The sequence below is a fragment of the Rhagoletis zephyria genome, unplaced genomic scaffold, assembly GCF_001687245.7.
Source record: "Rhagoletis zephyria isolate East Lansing unplaced genomic scaffold, Rhagoletis_zephyria_1.1 Rzeph_scaffold_00554, whole genome shotgun sequence".
Lineage (NCBI taxonomy): Eukaryota > Metazoa > Arthropoda > Insecta > Diptera > Tephritidae > Rhagoletis > Rhagoletis zephyria.
In genome coordinates this window covers 55,508-70,846 of record NW_016157638.1, presented here as the reverse complement: position 1 = coordinate 70,846, position 15,339 = coordinate 55,508, and the positions used below count along the sequence as shown (strand labels likewise).

General features: G+C 39.2%; 1 protein-coding gene and 1 long non-coding RNA gene across 4 annotated transcripts in view; one reads left to right on the top strand and one right to left on the bottom strand.

Annotated features, from left to right (window-relative positions):
* The window catches only part of LOC108360288 (uncharacterized), a 197,371-nt gene that overhangs the window by 130,387 nt on the left and 51,645 nt on the right, over nucleotides 1-15,339 (top strand). The window lies entirely within an intron of this gene.
* Nucleotides 10,991-11,513, bottom strand: LOC108360290 (uncharacterized). Its single transcript, XR_001847088.1, has 3 exons — nucleotides 11,445-11,513; nucleotides 11,326-11,374; nucleotides 10,991-11,154 (listed from the first exon to the last, which is right to left on the bottom strand). It is a non-coding gene; the product is annotated as an uncharacterized LOC108360290 (long non-coding RNA).

Here is a 15,339-nt window from a genome sequence, read left to right as displayed (position 1 = left end):
TACCATGTCAAAGCTCGAACTTTGAAATCTCCGGCATGGGTGGGACAGTAGTTCAGACTTCGAACAAAATCTGTTCTCTTGTCTTAGTCTCCTCCGACTTTGCTACGAAAGTCACCGCTCAAGCAATTGTGCTACCCCAACTAACTAAAATACTCCCAAGATTCCAGCCAACTCGCGAACAACGCGAGAAGTGGTCTCATATTAAGCTAGCAGACCCCAATTGTCATTCCCCGTCTCAAATCGACCTAGTGATAGGCAGCGATCTCATCCCGCAAATCATGCTTGAAGGCATTGAACATATCTCAAAAAATCTGTTAGCACAAAATACCATTTTTGGCTGGATTTTGAGCGGTCAAATCCCTAATCATGTGGTATCTTTCTCCACTCAAGTGGAACAAAACTCTAACAAACTACTAGAATCTCAACTGCGAAAGTTCTGGGAGGTAGAAGAAATCCCGACCCCCAATCTCACGAGTCCTGAAGATAAGCTATGTGAAGAATTATACCAATCAACTACATCGCGCACACATGAAGGTCGCTACGTAGTCCGGCTCCCTTTCAAGCCAGGTTTCCCGAAGGAAATATCTCTAGGTCAATCTCGCACCACAGCTCTCCAGCAATTTTTCAGTATGGAGAGAAGTCTTCAGAAAAAAGCCGACCTAAAACCCCTGTATGATAATGTCTTAGGGGAATATCTCACCCTAAATCATATGGAAGAAACAACTTCCTATGAAAAATCCTCAGAAGGAAAATATTATTCCTTCTATCTCCCCCACCACGCGGTTGTCAAACCCGAAAAAATAACCACCAAGGTACGTGTCGTATTTAATGCATCACGAAGATCATGTTCCGGACTCTCTCTTAATGATGTTCTCTATACCGAACCAACACTTCAACCCGATCTGATGCTATTGATCCTCAAATGGCGCACGTATCAGTTTGTGTTCAATGGCGATGTAGAAAAAATGTATCGTCAGATACTTTTACATAAAGACCACCAGAATTACCAGAGAATTATATTTAGATCATCTGCAAGCAGCCCCATTCGAGACTACAGGTTAAAAACCGTGACATTCGGTGTAAATTGTGCACCATTTCTCGCAATACGCACTCTTCACCAACTCTCTGATGATGTAAAAATAACACATCCCTTGGCGGTGCCAATACTAAAAACCGAAACCTATGTGGACGACATACTTTCGGGAGGTCATGACCTCATCTCAGCAACTAAATCTCTCTCCCAAGTCATTCAAGCTCTAAACTCCGCTGGCTTCCCCTTAAAAAAGATCACGGCGAACCATCCGGATTTGCTCAAAGACATAAAAAAGGAGGACTTACTTGATAGCAACTTTCTCGAATTCGAAAAAGCAAGTACCACCAAAACCCTCGGGTTTCAATGGAGTGCCATTACTGACTCCTTCTCTTACACCATTGAATCCATATCAGCCTCGTCGGCGAGCACAAAGCGACAAATTCTCTCTTCTGTCGCTAAACTTTTCGACCCCGCAGGATGGCTCTCGCCAATAATGATTCAAGCCAAAGTTCTCTTACAAGAGCTATGGCTCGATGGAACTGACTGGGATGAACAAGTCAAACCCCTCCGCCTCCATAAATGGTTGCAATTCGCCAACAATTTGAAATCTATCTCGGCCATTCAAATACCCCGATGGGTCAATTACGTTCCAGGCCAACAAATGGAGCTACATGGTTTCTGCGACGCTTCGGAAAAAGCGTATTGCGCAGCCATATACGTCCGAGCCACATAAGGTGAACGAGTCTCTTCCCACCTCCTGGTGTCAAAAGGCAAGGTTGCGCCCCTCAGAACCATTAGCCTACCTCGACTCGAATTATGTGGGGCTCTCCTTCTAGCTAAATTAGCCTCAGCTGTCCAATCGCAACTTGGTTTCTCGGATCGAAAATTGACAATGTGGTCAGACTCAGAAATAGTCCTGGCCTGGCTGGTAAAACCGCCCCACTCCTGGAAAACCTACGCCTCGAACCGTACCGCGCAAATCATTGATCTAGTAGGAAATTCCAAATGGAGGCATGTACGTAGTAGCGAAAATCCCGCGGACATGGGAACAAGAGGATGTAAACCCCTCTACTTAGCCTCCTCTTCTCTGTGGTGGCATGGGTCCGAATGGCTAACCCAACCACCCGACAACTGGCCAAAATCCGCTACTCGCTCTATTAACCCACCGGAAGTCCGTCGAGTCGACGCCTTTCACACTGCCGAAGATGATACCGACATTTTAGATCGCTTCTCGTCTTTTTCCCGCATGCTTAAAGTTATGGCATATGTCTTCAAATTTTTAGATCGCTTAAAGAACCGAAATAAAGCCGCCCAGGATCCCCTCCCATTGTCCCTATCGCACAATGATTTCCGCTCCACCAAACGTCGTCTCATTGCCTTAACGCAAAACCGCTACTTCCCCCGCGAAATTTCATGCTTATCGCAATCAGTGCCAATCGCTAAGAAAAGCCCATTGCTGGTTCTCAACCCCCTTCTAGACAAATGTGGGTTACTCCGGGTCAATGGTCGTTTGGCCCATTCTACTCTTAGCTATAATGAACGCCATCCCCTCATTATACCCGAAAAATCTCGATTTGCTGTTCTCTATCTTCTTTTTCTCCACGAGCTCCTCCTACATGCCGAACTTCGGCTCATGCAGCAAATGATAAGACAGGAATTCTACATCCCCCGACTCAAGCCTCTTATAAAAAGGTGCATTTTTCAATGTAAGGCTTGCACCGCCCACAAGCATCAAACGCGCTCTCAAATCATGGCGGCGTTGCCACCAGAGCGTTGCATTTACGCTCCGCCCTTCACCACCACCGGTGTAGATTTTGCTGGGCCTTTTCAAGTAAAAGCCTCCATGCTAAGGTCCTCCACCATTGTGAAAGGCTACGTGGCCATCTTTGTGTGTTTCACAACAAAGGCGGTTCACCTTGAGCTGTGCTCTGATTTAACAACAAACGCATTTCTCGCCGCGTTTGCCCGTTTTGTTGGGCGTCGAGGATATCCAGCAAGAATGATGAGCGACAATGGCACTACTTTCATTGGAGCCAAAAGAGCAACAGAGAAGGAATTCTGTAGTTTCCTGCAAGAAGTATCTCAAGACATCGTCAAGCAATACTCTCCCCAAGGCATTGATTGGAGATTTATCCCCCCTGGCAGCCCTCATATGGGCGGATTATGGGAATCCGCCGTCAAAAGCTTCAAGTTACATCTCAAATGAACTGCTGGAGCACACAAATTCACGTTTGAAGAATTCACCACTCTTTTAGTTAGGATCGAAGCGGTATTAAATTCCCGTCCCAACAGAGTTCACGGCCCTCACCCCTCTCCATTTCCTAAGGGGAACTGCCCTCCTGTCTCTTCCGGAAGTAGATCATAGCAATTTGTCTCTCCTCAATAGGTGGGAAAGAGTTAAAGTTATGCACCATCAATTCAGCCGCCGTTGGAAGGAAGATTATCTCAAGGACCTTCAGAAACGTTATAGGTGGAAAGACACTAAAGTTTCACCGAAAGCTGGAGAATGCGTCTTCATTGTAGATGATACGTTGCCGCCCACTGAGTGGAGTCTTGGACGTATAGAAAGGATCCATCCCGGTCCAGATGGACATATCCGTGTAGTTGACGTACGCACCAAAACCGGCATCCTCACTCGGTCGATTGTAAAGCTATGCCCTTTGCCATACGCAAATGTCCCTCTATCTCCCACTGCAGATAACTAAATAACTTTTCACCGACTGCACTATACCCGCACTGCTTACCTACATTTTGTTTATCACAGTTACTTGACAGGCACTATACTTATATGCTTATCCCTCTGTCTTATTAAAAAGTGTTTAACACCCCACTATTTACCTACTCGAAAAACCCCTATTTGCAGATGGAGATTGATATCANCTCTATCTCCCACTGCAGATAACTAAATAACTTTTCACCGACTGCACTATGCCCGCACTGTTTACCTACATTTTGTTTATCACAGTTACTTGACAGGCACTATACTTATATGCTTATCCCTCTGTCTTATTAAAAAGTGTTTAACACCCCACTATTTACCTACTCGAAAAACCCCTATTTGCAGATGGAGATTGATATCACTCAGCCCGCACCACGCACATCGTTGACGGCAAGGGCGCTCCCGCCCATAAGTGAATCTGTACGCACCACAGAGACCGCCGCGGAATAACTTCCCCCGGACGACACGCCCGTAACAAACTTCCAGCAGTGCCGTCTATGGACGCGCCACCACGCTCTCCGAGTATGCAGCGTTTTCCGGGCCCTACAGCCCCATCAGAGGTTTACCGTCGCGCGCGCGCACCGATATTGCACGAATTGCCTCGCGCTGTCACACCGGACCGTGGACTGTTCCTCCAATGGGAACTGCCGAACGTGTGGTCAGTTCCACCATACGCTTCTGCACCGCAGCGAGGCAAACGCAGCTAACCGCCGAACCATGCACTCAGCACACCCTCCAAAGGGAGCCCCTCGTACAAGGAACACATTGATGAAAAGTAAGGGCCCTCGTTCTCGCCGCTCGGCACAGCAGAACACACGCATCGTACAACGCAGGCAAGACATTGTGCAGCGCAGACAACGCCCCGTGCAACGCAATCATCGCAGCGCCTATCATGGCAAGGCCACTAAACTACTGGTGCACGAAGCCATGCGCACGCTCAAAGAGTTAAAGGATGTACTAGCCGCTTAGCGCGTCTAGGCGGGGCAGGATGGCTAAGCGAGTATAGCCCAACGAGTCGCATCGCATTTTACATGGATTTATACTTATTTATAATCATATATTTTGAATTCACTATCATTGTATAGCTGCATTTCTCATGTTTAAAGTAATTGAATTGAATTGTAATCGAATTGAATTGTAATCATTGTATTGCTGCATTTCTCATGTTTAAAGTAATTGAATTGAATTGTAATCGAACACCCTTAATTTTAGAATTAATTAGAATTGTACAGAAACCGACCTATGAAAGGCAGCTGGCAATGCCAATGTCGATAAGGCAGACTGCGAATGACAGTGTAGGAAGGCAAAAGTAATAACATTTTGGTTTGTCAATTTTAAGAACAGATTTTTGCAAAACTCCAGATAGTTCGCACACATTTTTTATTAACTCTCGCTTTTTCGAAAAGTATTATCGGTGTTGTTACCGAAAACCTCGATTTTTGTATGGAATTAATCGGTGAATAAACTTCGCACGTACTGAATACCGAAAAGTCTAGTTTTCATTTGCCCGGTCGAAAGGAGTAGTTTTCGCGAGTTGAGTGTGAGAAATACAAACGCAGATAAGAGGTGCCCGAAATAGTTGGACATCCACCTGGCGTTTGAACACCAACCACCACCGCCAACAGCTATACCACCGGAAATTCAACTTTCCACTCCACCCGCTGCCATCCATCGCCACAGCCACTCCACCGCCCGCCGCCACTTCATCGCCCGCCACCACCTCATCGCCGGCAATCAGCAGTCCACCGCCAGCAATTTTTTTTAACGGAGCCCTACCGAAAGCCACCATCCAGCCGCTGCCACTTCTCCTCCCGCATCCCGAAAATCCCCAAGGGATTGAACACCGAGCTTGAAACCAAACACCAGTTATAGTAATTACTTTGTGTTTTACGCTTATAAAAAGTACACAATATAAAAAAATTATAATTATTGTTAATAATAATACATAAACTGGGAACTTTCACAAACCCAGTTTGTAAGACGTTTGTTGGTATATATCTTAATGAAAATGCACACCAAATTGCTCAGATTGATGAGGAAACCCGACTTAGCCATACCGCATTAACTTGCTTTGTGTGCACAGGGAAATTCCAGCATAACTTAATTAATCACCAAACCTACTTGATCAAATTAAGAGTTAATGATTAAAAGTTAATTTTTTAATCGCGGTTACGATTAACTGTTTAGTCAGACTAAATCATGATTAACTGTAATCAGATTGAATTTAATCGAATTAACCAACTGATTAAAACACCAATCGATTAATGCCAACATTGATTTCACATACATATCACTATACCAAGTTTCAGTTCTCTTCCACAAATACTTCCAGAGATATGTATGTAATATGAAAATTCCAATTTTTATCGGAGGGACCTTGAGTTATCGGACTTACTTTCAGTCTAAGACCATCCTTCCGAAATCCGTAGTAAGTGTACTAAATTTCGTTCTGATCGGAAAACCGGTTAAGGAAGTAGCCTATTTTTCAATCCAGGTCATTGAGCAAAATTTCATTTTCAAACAGGTGGCAATTCTTAAAAAAGTAGCCTATTTTCCAGTCTACGTCATAAGCTATCTGTGTGCAAACTTTCATGCAAATCAGTTCAGTCATTTACGCGTATTAATTTAATTAAACTTTCCTAATACGTGATAACTCTTAAAATAGTAGCCTATTTTGCAACATAGGTCATAAGCTATCTCTGTGCGACATGTCTTGCAAATCTTCCAAAAAATTAGCCTATTTTCCACTGTAGGTCATAAGCTATCTGCTTGCAAAATTTCATGCAAATCCGTTCAGACTTTTCCGCGTATTAATTTAATTAAACTTTTTTATCAGGTGGTAACTCTTAAAAAAAGTAGCCTATTTTTCAACCTAGCTCATAAGCTATCTGCGTGAAAACTTCTATGCAAATCAGTGCACTTATTTCCGCGTATTAATTAAACTAAACATTTCTAACAGGTGGCAACTCTTAAAAAAAAAGTAGCCTACTTTCTACCCTAGGTCATAAGATATCTGTGTACAAAATTTCATGCAAATCCGTTTAGTCGTTTCCGCGTATTAACTTAATTAAACTTGTTTAACAGGTGGCAACTCTTCCAAACAATTAGCCTATTTTCCACTGTAGGTCATAAGCTATCTGCTTGCAAAATTTCATGCACATCCATTCAGTCGTTTCCGCGTATTAATTTAATGAAACTTTTTAACAGGTGGCAACTCTTAAGAAAAGTAGCCTTTATTAGGTCATAAGCTATCTGTGTGCAAATTTCCATGCAAATCCATTCAGTCGTTCCTGCATATTAAATAAATTAAACTTTTTAACAGGTGGCAACTCTTAAAAAAATAGCCAATTAACCAATCTGACCCATAAGCTATCTTCGTACAAAATTTCATGCAAATCCGTTCAGTCGTTTCGGCGTGATGATTTCCCAAACATCCAAACATACAAACTTTCACATTTATAATATTAGTAAGATCAGTTGACGCATTCTATCTTTTCTAGCATATCATACAGTGAACATGGATTTTGCAAGGACAAATCAACTTCTACAAATGTACTTGAATTAACATCCTATATCTCAAAAGCATTTAGTGAAAGCAAAACTGTTGCTGGTATATACACTGACTTCAGTAAAGCATTTGACAAAGTGTGCCACTTGTTGCTCATCTATAAACTTGATCTTCTTGGTCTTCCACCTAATTTTCTACGATGGATCTCTTCATACCTCTATGATAGATCACAAAGGGTAATGTTTAAAAATACTATCTCTGACGTCATTGTTGTTACATCAGGAGTCCCTCAAGGTAGCCACCTAGACCCGATTTGTTCTTGCTTTTTATAAACGATATTTCTACAGATATACAACTTTCCAAAATTTTAATGTATGCAGATGATGTAAAGCTTTATAAATCGTACGTTTCAATTAAGACTTAAACAGCATGGCTTACTGGTGTAAAGTAAATCTTATGCCCATGGGCGTCGCTACCTAGAGGTAAAGTCTTGAACTTTTGAAGTTTACCTTTCATGTAGGTATACAATACTAAGAAATTGCAGCTGAAAGCAAAATTCGTTACCCGGTAGTAAAATGTGCCTTACAATTTCACTTAGCTCTGCCGTGTAGTTACAAACTTGCACAATTGAAAGGTCGTTTAGCACACTAAGAAGGTTAAAAACTTGGCTGTGCATGGGCGAAACTCGACTTAACGGTAGTCATCTACATATATGTATATAATTGCTCAGTCATACGACTTAGTTAGCGCGATCTGTAGCAGCTACAGAATTGGGCTACATATCAAATTAACCGCCCTATTCCCACAACACTGACAAATTTCATCATATGACTATTGTCACAATTACTGCGCCTAAAACACAATATAAACATTGTTTCGCCGTTGTCACTTACTCAGTAAGTCATAACAATAAAACTGACAATTGTCATACGACAGCTTATAATAAATTTGCGGCATAGTATTAGGCGCAGTAGTCAAGGCAATAGTCAGCCGCTGAGTTTTGTCAGTGGTGTGGGGATAGGGCGGTAAAGTGCAGGCTGCAGTTGCCGTTGAACGTGTTTGTCACAAAAGTAAAAAGTGGCAGAAAAGTCGATAGTGGGCAATATAATCTATTGAAAAATATTAACCAATTTTCCGTAGAATTGAGATTCGGAAAAGGTATTAGATATTATTCATAGTTTTGAAATATATTTCACGAAAGCAAAAAATAAAAATAGTTGAGGTCACTTTCTTTTTTAAAAGCCTAGGATATCGCTGACCATTATAAAAGACCCCGAATGACTGAAAATCTCAAAGCTTTACAAATTTGGTGATGTGATTTCTCAAATGAATGAACCAAAATTAGCCAGTGTACATATTTTAAAATTTTTAGAATCAGTGTTTAATTTTTGTACTGAAAGGGTTAAGAAAGCTTAAGTTTAAAAGTGTGATCCTAAATGCCTTTCACCATAAACGTTGCAAATTTTTAGTGATTATTGAGTTTCAAATTACGACTTATAAAGCCCTTGGACAGATATTGTGAAAGGTTGGACTATACCTTAAAGATTACTGTTTTCTCACGGCCCACTGTACGAAACTTTGAGTATAGTAAGGATGTTAATAACTTAAAAATTATCCTGGGTTATCAGGTATCTAGCAATACAATATTAGTTGTTGTCTTTCACGAAGCTCTTTAAATAAATCTTGAGCTAAATACTGAAGTATATTCATGAATATCACGTTTTATTATATACTTAAATTTAAATCCCTAATATTAGTAAGTATTTCTCTACTGCATTCTCCCGAATTTCGGGGGCTCATACCAGTTTTTATAAATTGTCGATATATCTTCTTATAAAATTTATCTTTAGATTTATGCATCTTAAGAACGCATCAGACGTGGCAATATTTCCAACTTTCGCACGCATTTCGCTGTCAAATTGAGAAAGAGAAATTTTTTTTCGATGTGTGAACAGCCAGAAAGACCTTTCTGCCAGATTCCGGAAATCAGTTTCAGAAATAAATGTTGCAAGATGTGACTGCAATTGAGAGAGCGCAAATCGATTTCGGCAATTTATTTTAACTTGCTCGTGCTGCATTAATAATAATAATAGATTGGCGCTTACACATATGTTAGTGTTTGGCCGAGCTTCTCCTCCGATTTGTGGCGTGCGCCTTGATGTTGTCACACAAAGAGGAGGGACCTACAGTTTAACGCCGACTCCAAACGGCGATTGTATTTTTATGAGAAGCTGTTTTTCATGGCAGAAATACACTCGGAGGTTTGCCATTGCCTGCCGAGGGACGACCGCTATTAAGAAAAAACCTTTTTTCTATTTTTTTTTCGATGTTGCTTTTACCAGGGGTTGAACCCAGGCGCAGCGGAGTGGAAGCGCGCACTGCTTACCACTACACCACAGCGGTCGACAGCGTGCTGCATTAGCAATCTGCAATTTTCGAAATGTATTGCATTGCCAAGTCTGACAGGTTCTTTAGGCATATATCGAAAATTTGTGTTAGAGAATCAATGTGAAATAATTGCAGAAACGATTAACCGCTTCGCTGAGCAACCGAGACGTCTGCTTTTTAAATAACTTTTTTAAAACAAATCGGCAAGTACATCCCAGCCAGCAAAATCATCGTAAACAAGCTCGTAATTGGATATTTTCTCGAAGAAAAACCGGACTAAAAATCGTTTATGATAGCCGTTTACGACTCTTTTTCGAGCACTTTTTCGCTTTAAATTGTGCATCGCCTACGAACAGTCGTAAACGGATCGAAAAAGCATTCGTATGCGAATATTTTTACGTCCGTTTTTTAATTGTAAACGAGTCTCGTAAACGATTAATTTACGTTAAAAAAGCGTTTTTCTACACTGCTTTATCTACTGTTTTTGAATGCTAAAAATAAAGGCAATTAATTAATTCAAATTATTGTAGTTCTTTTATTGAATGGAATTATAATTAATAAATATTTACAGTGCGAGATCAAAGTATTGGCACAGAATTTTTCGCAATATATGCAAAGTTTTTTACTTGAATTTCTTTTCGCACATTATGTTTTTTAAAGATAGTTAGTATGAAGACCTACTTTCAAATCAGATTTTTGAGAAAAATTCTAAGTATGCAGTTTTATATCCCATTATATTTTAGTATAACATAGTGCAAGCTTGAAGTTGCCAGAAAACCGCGTTGATTTTTGGCAATTTTTTCACGCAGTTTCTTCCATGCAAATTATGTGCGACATTTTTTTTTTTTATGGAAGAAACTGCGTATAAAAAATTGTCAAAAAACAAAGAGGTTTTCTAGCTATTCAAGCGTGCACTTTATTATACTAAAATTAAATGGGCTATAAAACTGCATACTTAGAATTTTTCTAAAAAATCTGATTTGAAAGTAGAACTTCATACTAACTATATTTTTATAAAAAACAATTAGAGAAGAAATCAGAATAAAAAACTTTGCATTCATGGCGAAAAATTCTCTGTGCCAATATTTTTTCCCGGCACTGTATATGTGAAGATATTTTCAGATAAATAAATATTAACAAACTATCTATTAACAAATTAACAATTAAATAAGAGGGGTTTAATATATATTATAAAGTAGCTGAATTTATTTTTTATCTTTTTTGCCGATAGGCTGCCAATTTTTTTTGCCGGTCGTGTGCATATTGGAAGTGCTTCTTTGAAACGGAAATAAAAACTTCTTCGTCGGAGTTAAATTTTTGACGAAAAGCACCTAAGAAAATAAAGTGAAAGATTAAACTCCATTGGAAATCGGAAAATTTAATTAAGTAAAAAGTGGTAATAAATAATATTATTATCCGTACTTCTTATTGCCGCAGTCGTTGCCAAACCAATAGCGCTGCTTTTGGTACCAGTTCCCTTCCACGAGAAAAGTTCTGCTACCTCATCTATAATAATTTTTTTTTAATGAATCATTTATTGACGCTAGTACGGATAAGGCTTCGGATTTCGCACGCCTTTTTAATTGAGAAGCCATATTATCAATAAAACATTAAGTTCAATAACTGTAAAGACCTAATAAACTAGCAAATTAAAAAAATACATAACTAGAAACTTACGAGATAGGGGAATTAAACGTTTAAATCCTTTAGTGTTGCTCCGCGCAGCCTGTGAAAGAATTGCAAGATTCGTTAAATTAATTTGTATTTTTTGAATTACATATGTAGTAGCTACTTACAAGAAGTTTAATTATAAAATAAAGTGGTAGATCGTCCTTGGCGTTTGCAGCAGTCTGCCAATAAATCACATATTTAATAATTTTCTTAAATTGAATATTTAACAAACTACTTACTTATAAAATACTGTGATTGAAGAAAAATTGTCAACAAAATTAAAATTTTTTCTTGTGCTGACAAATTACTACAAGCCTCTTTCTATTATATTTTTTTGTTTTATCGTTTACGAGCTTTTCTCTAACTTTTTGGCGATACGAGAATCCCTCGTAAAACATAATGTTCGTAAAATGTACGTTTTCTTGCTGGCTGGGTTAACTCTGCTTTCATGTAATTTTTATTTTGCATTAAGTATTTACTTCAGATATAATATTTTTTATATGGCTCAAAGTGATGTATGATACACATTTTGTGGCCATAATTGAAAAAATTAATATATTCATATGAATTCAGGTCGCTGAATTCGAATCTGAAGTCGAAATAAAAAACCCGAAATGGCTGATCCAATATGGTGCCTAAAATCTTAAACGCAAAAATTTTGTTAAAAGTAATAATAAGAATTGCTTATTATTATATTATTCAAGAGTTATTGTGGTAGCTGAATTAGAATCTGAATTTAAAATATCTAAAAACTATTTTAAAAATATTTATTAAATTCGGCTAGTATCGGGTTATATTTGGTTCTTTTTTTAGTTTTTATTTAAAACTCTTATGTAAAAATGCTGTTGAATTATCATATGACCATGTTTACCTGTATCTTACACGAAATTGGTCGAAAAAATCAATTTAAAAAAATCATCTTCAAAAAACTTTCAATATTATGTGGTACAAAATCGCATCTTAAACAAAAGGTCGGCCACGATCGGATTCAATATTTATTATTTTAGCTTAAAATACAATTATCTTGAAGCAAACATTAATTTTTTAATGGTTGAAACCTGGAGAAAATTACTTATGACGTTTTCTTTAAACTGTTTTTATTAAAACATTCACTTAAATATTTCATTAAATACAAAAATGAAAAAAGATGAGTGCATTTCGATATAGTTTGGTCGGAATGAATTTTTATTTGCTAGTGTGCGCGCCCGACTCCCGCCTGCATGCGAAATTCGAGCATGAGAAATAAAAGTGGAACGATTGAAACGTGCATTTCTTTCTTGCGCAAGAAGTCAACGCGGATTGCGCGCGATCCAGCCACGCGAGTTGGGCCCGCACGCTGGCAAATAAAAATTCATTGCGACAAAACTATATCAAAATGCACTAATTTTTTTCATAGATAAATGCAGAAATGTTTATTACAGAAGTTGTTGTTAAAAATTTTCGTCCACGAGGTGCAGAAATTGCTTAAAAGTTCAATTTTTCATAAAAAATTTATTGAAAAGCAAAAATAATATCTTTGTTACGCAAATAATTTCATTGTATAGTTTAATGCTTCTTAAATCTGCACACAAAAAATTTTTTCAGTCGGACACTTACTTTCAAAGAAAAATAAGAATTTCCAAAACACTGCAAAAATTTCCAATTGTTGATTAAAAAAAACTATTTGGAATTTCGTAACAAAAATTACACAGTGTATTGTTCGACTACAAATCTCGGCGCTGCCTGAATATCATTGAAAAATATTAATCTTGGCAAATTCGGGGCCCACTTGAGGAAGCTTTACCCATATACATGAAGAAAGAAATATATATGTGCATAAGGAATTTGTAAAAATCTGAAACGCCAATATTTAATCACTTTTAAATAACATGTCTTTTAAGTTAAGGAGTGCGCGTAAACTTGTTATTTGACTTCGTATGGTGATACGAGCGTATACGTTACATACGCAACTACGTCTTTGTCGAAAAATGTAACTCGTGTGATTTTGCTCATATGTATTAATAAAGATTAATCAATCAACTACGTTAAAATTTTGGAATATAATTTTCGAGGGATTTTTTTATGTCAGGGCCCCCCCTAAATTCAATCCTGGCGACGCCCATGCATATGCCTCTAAATCTTAAGAAATGTAAAGTAATGTGCTTCTCGCGAAGAGCTGTTCATCCCTCTTCTTATACAACAGGTAACCATAACCTGGAACAGGTATACAATTTTGTGGACCTTGGTATCACAATGGATCCTAAGCTTAATTTTGTGACAGTCAACAAGGCTAAAGTGTACTTGCATTTGTGAAACGATGGTCAAATGAATTTTGTGACCCTTATATCACTAAAACCCTGTTTACAACATTAGTTAGGCCAATTCTGGAATACGGTTCGGTGGTTTGGAATTCAAGGTATCAAATTTACTCACACAAGAAGAATCAATTCAAAAACAATTCCTACTTTTTGCTCTTCCTTCACTTGCCAGTCGCAGGCAAATGCTTGGTACAATTTTTATAGTTAAATTACTGACAGGCTCAATTTTCAGTCCGCTTCTTCTGCGTGAAGTTAGCCTTAATGCTTCCTCCCGGGTATCAAGACACTTTTTTCCCCTATTTCTGAAAGCTTGTAAGACTAATTTTGAATTGCACGACCCACTCCGTTCTTATGCCAGGATTTTAACTCTCATTCCAGCACGTTTGATATATCAGATCCACTTTTCAGTATTAAGAAAGCTGTACTCTCCTCTCTCAATAAATGTATTATTAAAATAAAGACATAAAATCAGCTGATGAATTTAGTTCTGTAGCTGAACAGTTTTAGATCTCTACACATAACAAACTCCTGCCTATCGTGAATCGGCGCAAAAATTGAAAATACTGGTTCCATGGTTCATGCTGACTGCGCCCCTCGTGCGGATGGGCGGGAATGGTGGGTAAAATCCGTTGGGATTATTATTATTATTATTATTTATTTTTATTTTTTGTTCGTAGGAGAGGGAAATGCTTTATGCACTGGCCGGGGGCGCTAGTTTCTATACTACCTTCCCCGAGTGTGGGACTCCCACCGAAGCGTGTTGGGCTACCCACTAAAACCCAAACTCCCACCGCCCGCGCAAGAATCCCGCATCTGGCACCGCAATTCTGCATGTCTTCAGATGCAGGGGCGCGCTGCGAGAGCCTTGGGGCTGCTCTTTTGTAGGGGCGTTTCATTCGGGTGTCCTCAGTAGATAACCGTCCTCTCGTTTGCAGCGGAGTACGAATTTCACGTATCTCGCAACTGCTTCCGACTTTTCTGCACTGGAGATCATTACCCCAATTATGTTGTTCGGAGTTATGTCTCCGTATCTTTCTTCCAACATTCTGCGCGAAATCAAGAAGTGTTCGCAGGTGAAGAATGTATGGTACACGTTATCTTCGACGTTTCCACAGTAGTGACAGAACGGTGAGTCCACCCTTCCCATTCTGTGAAGATATTCTCGGAAGTAACCATGACCGGTGAGGAATTGCGTCAGGTAGAAATCGACTTCCCCGTGCCATCTGTTCAACCATATTTGAAGGTCGGCTATCAGGGAGTGTGTCCATCGACCTTTTGTTCTCGCGTTCCAGTTTTGTTGCCACTGCTGGATCAGTTGCTCGCGCGTCCTTGCCGCGGCAGCTGCTCGACCTAAAGCTGTCAAACTACCGATAGTCAGGCCACTCGATAGTTTGCGATAGTTTAGCTGCACTATCAATACTATCGCTACTATCGAAACTTTTTATAAGCTTTTATTTAACTTGGTCATCCCGCGCAAATCACGGAAATTTCCGATCGATTTAAACTGACTTCCCGACAAGTTAGAGACTTGAAATTTTCAGCATAGTTTCAATCACGATGACACTGCAATTTAAAATGTAAATGAATTCTCATATGGTCCAGGGGTCTTGATTCAAAGGCGGTCAAAAAATAGCAAGATTTATGGCTAACCGAGCGTAATTTGCCAAAGAACGTAAAACCAGAGAACGTTTATAACTGAGAAGGCGCATTTTCTGTGTGAACT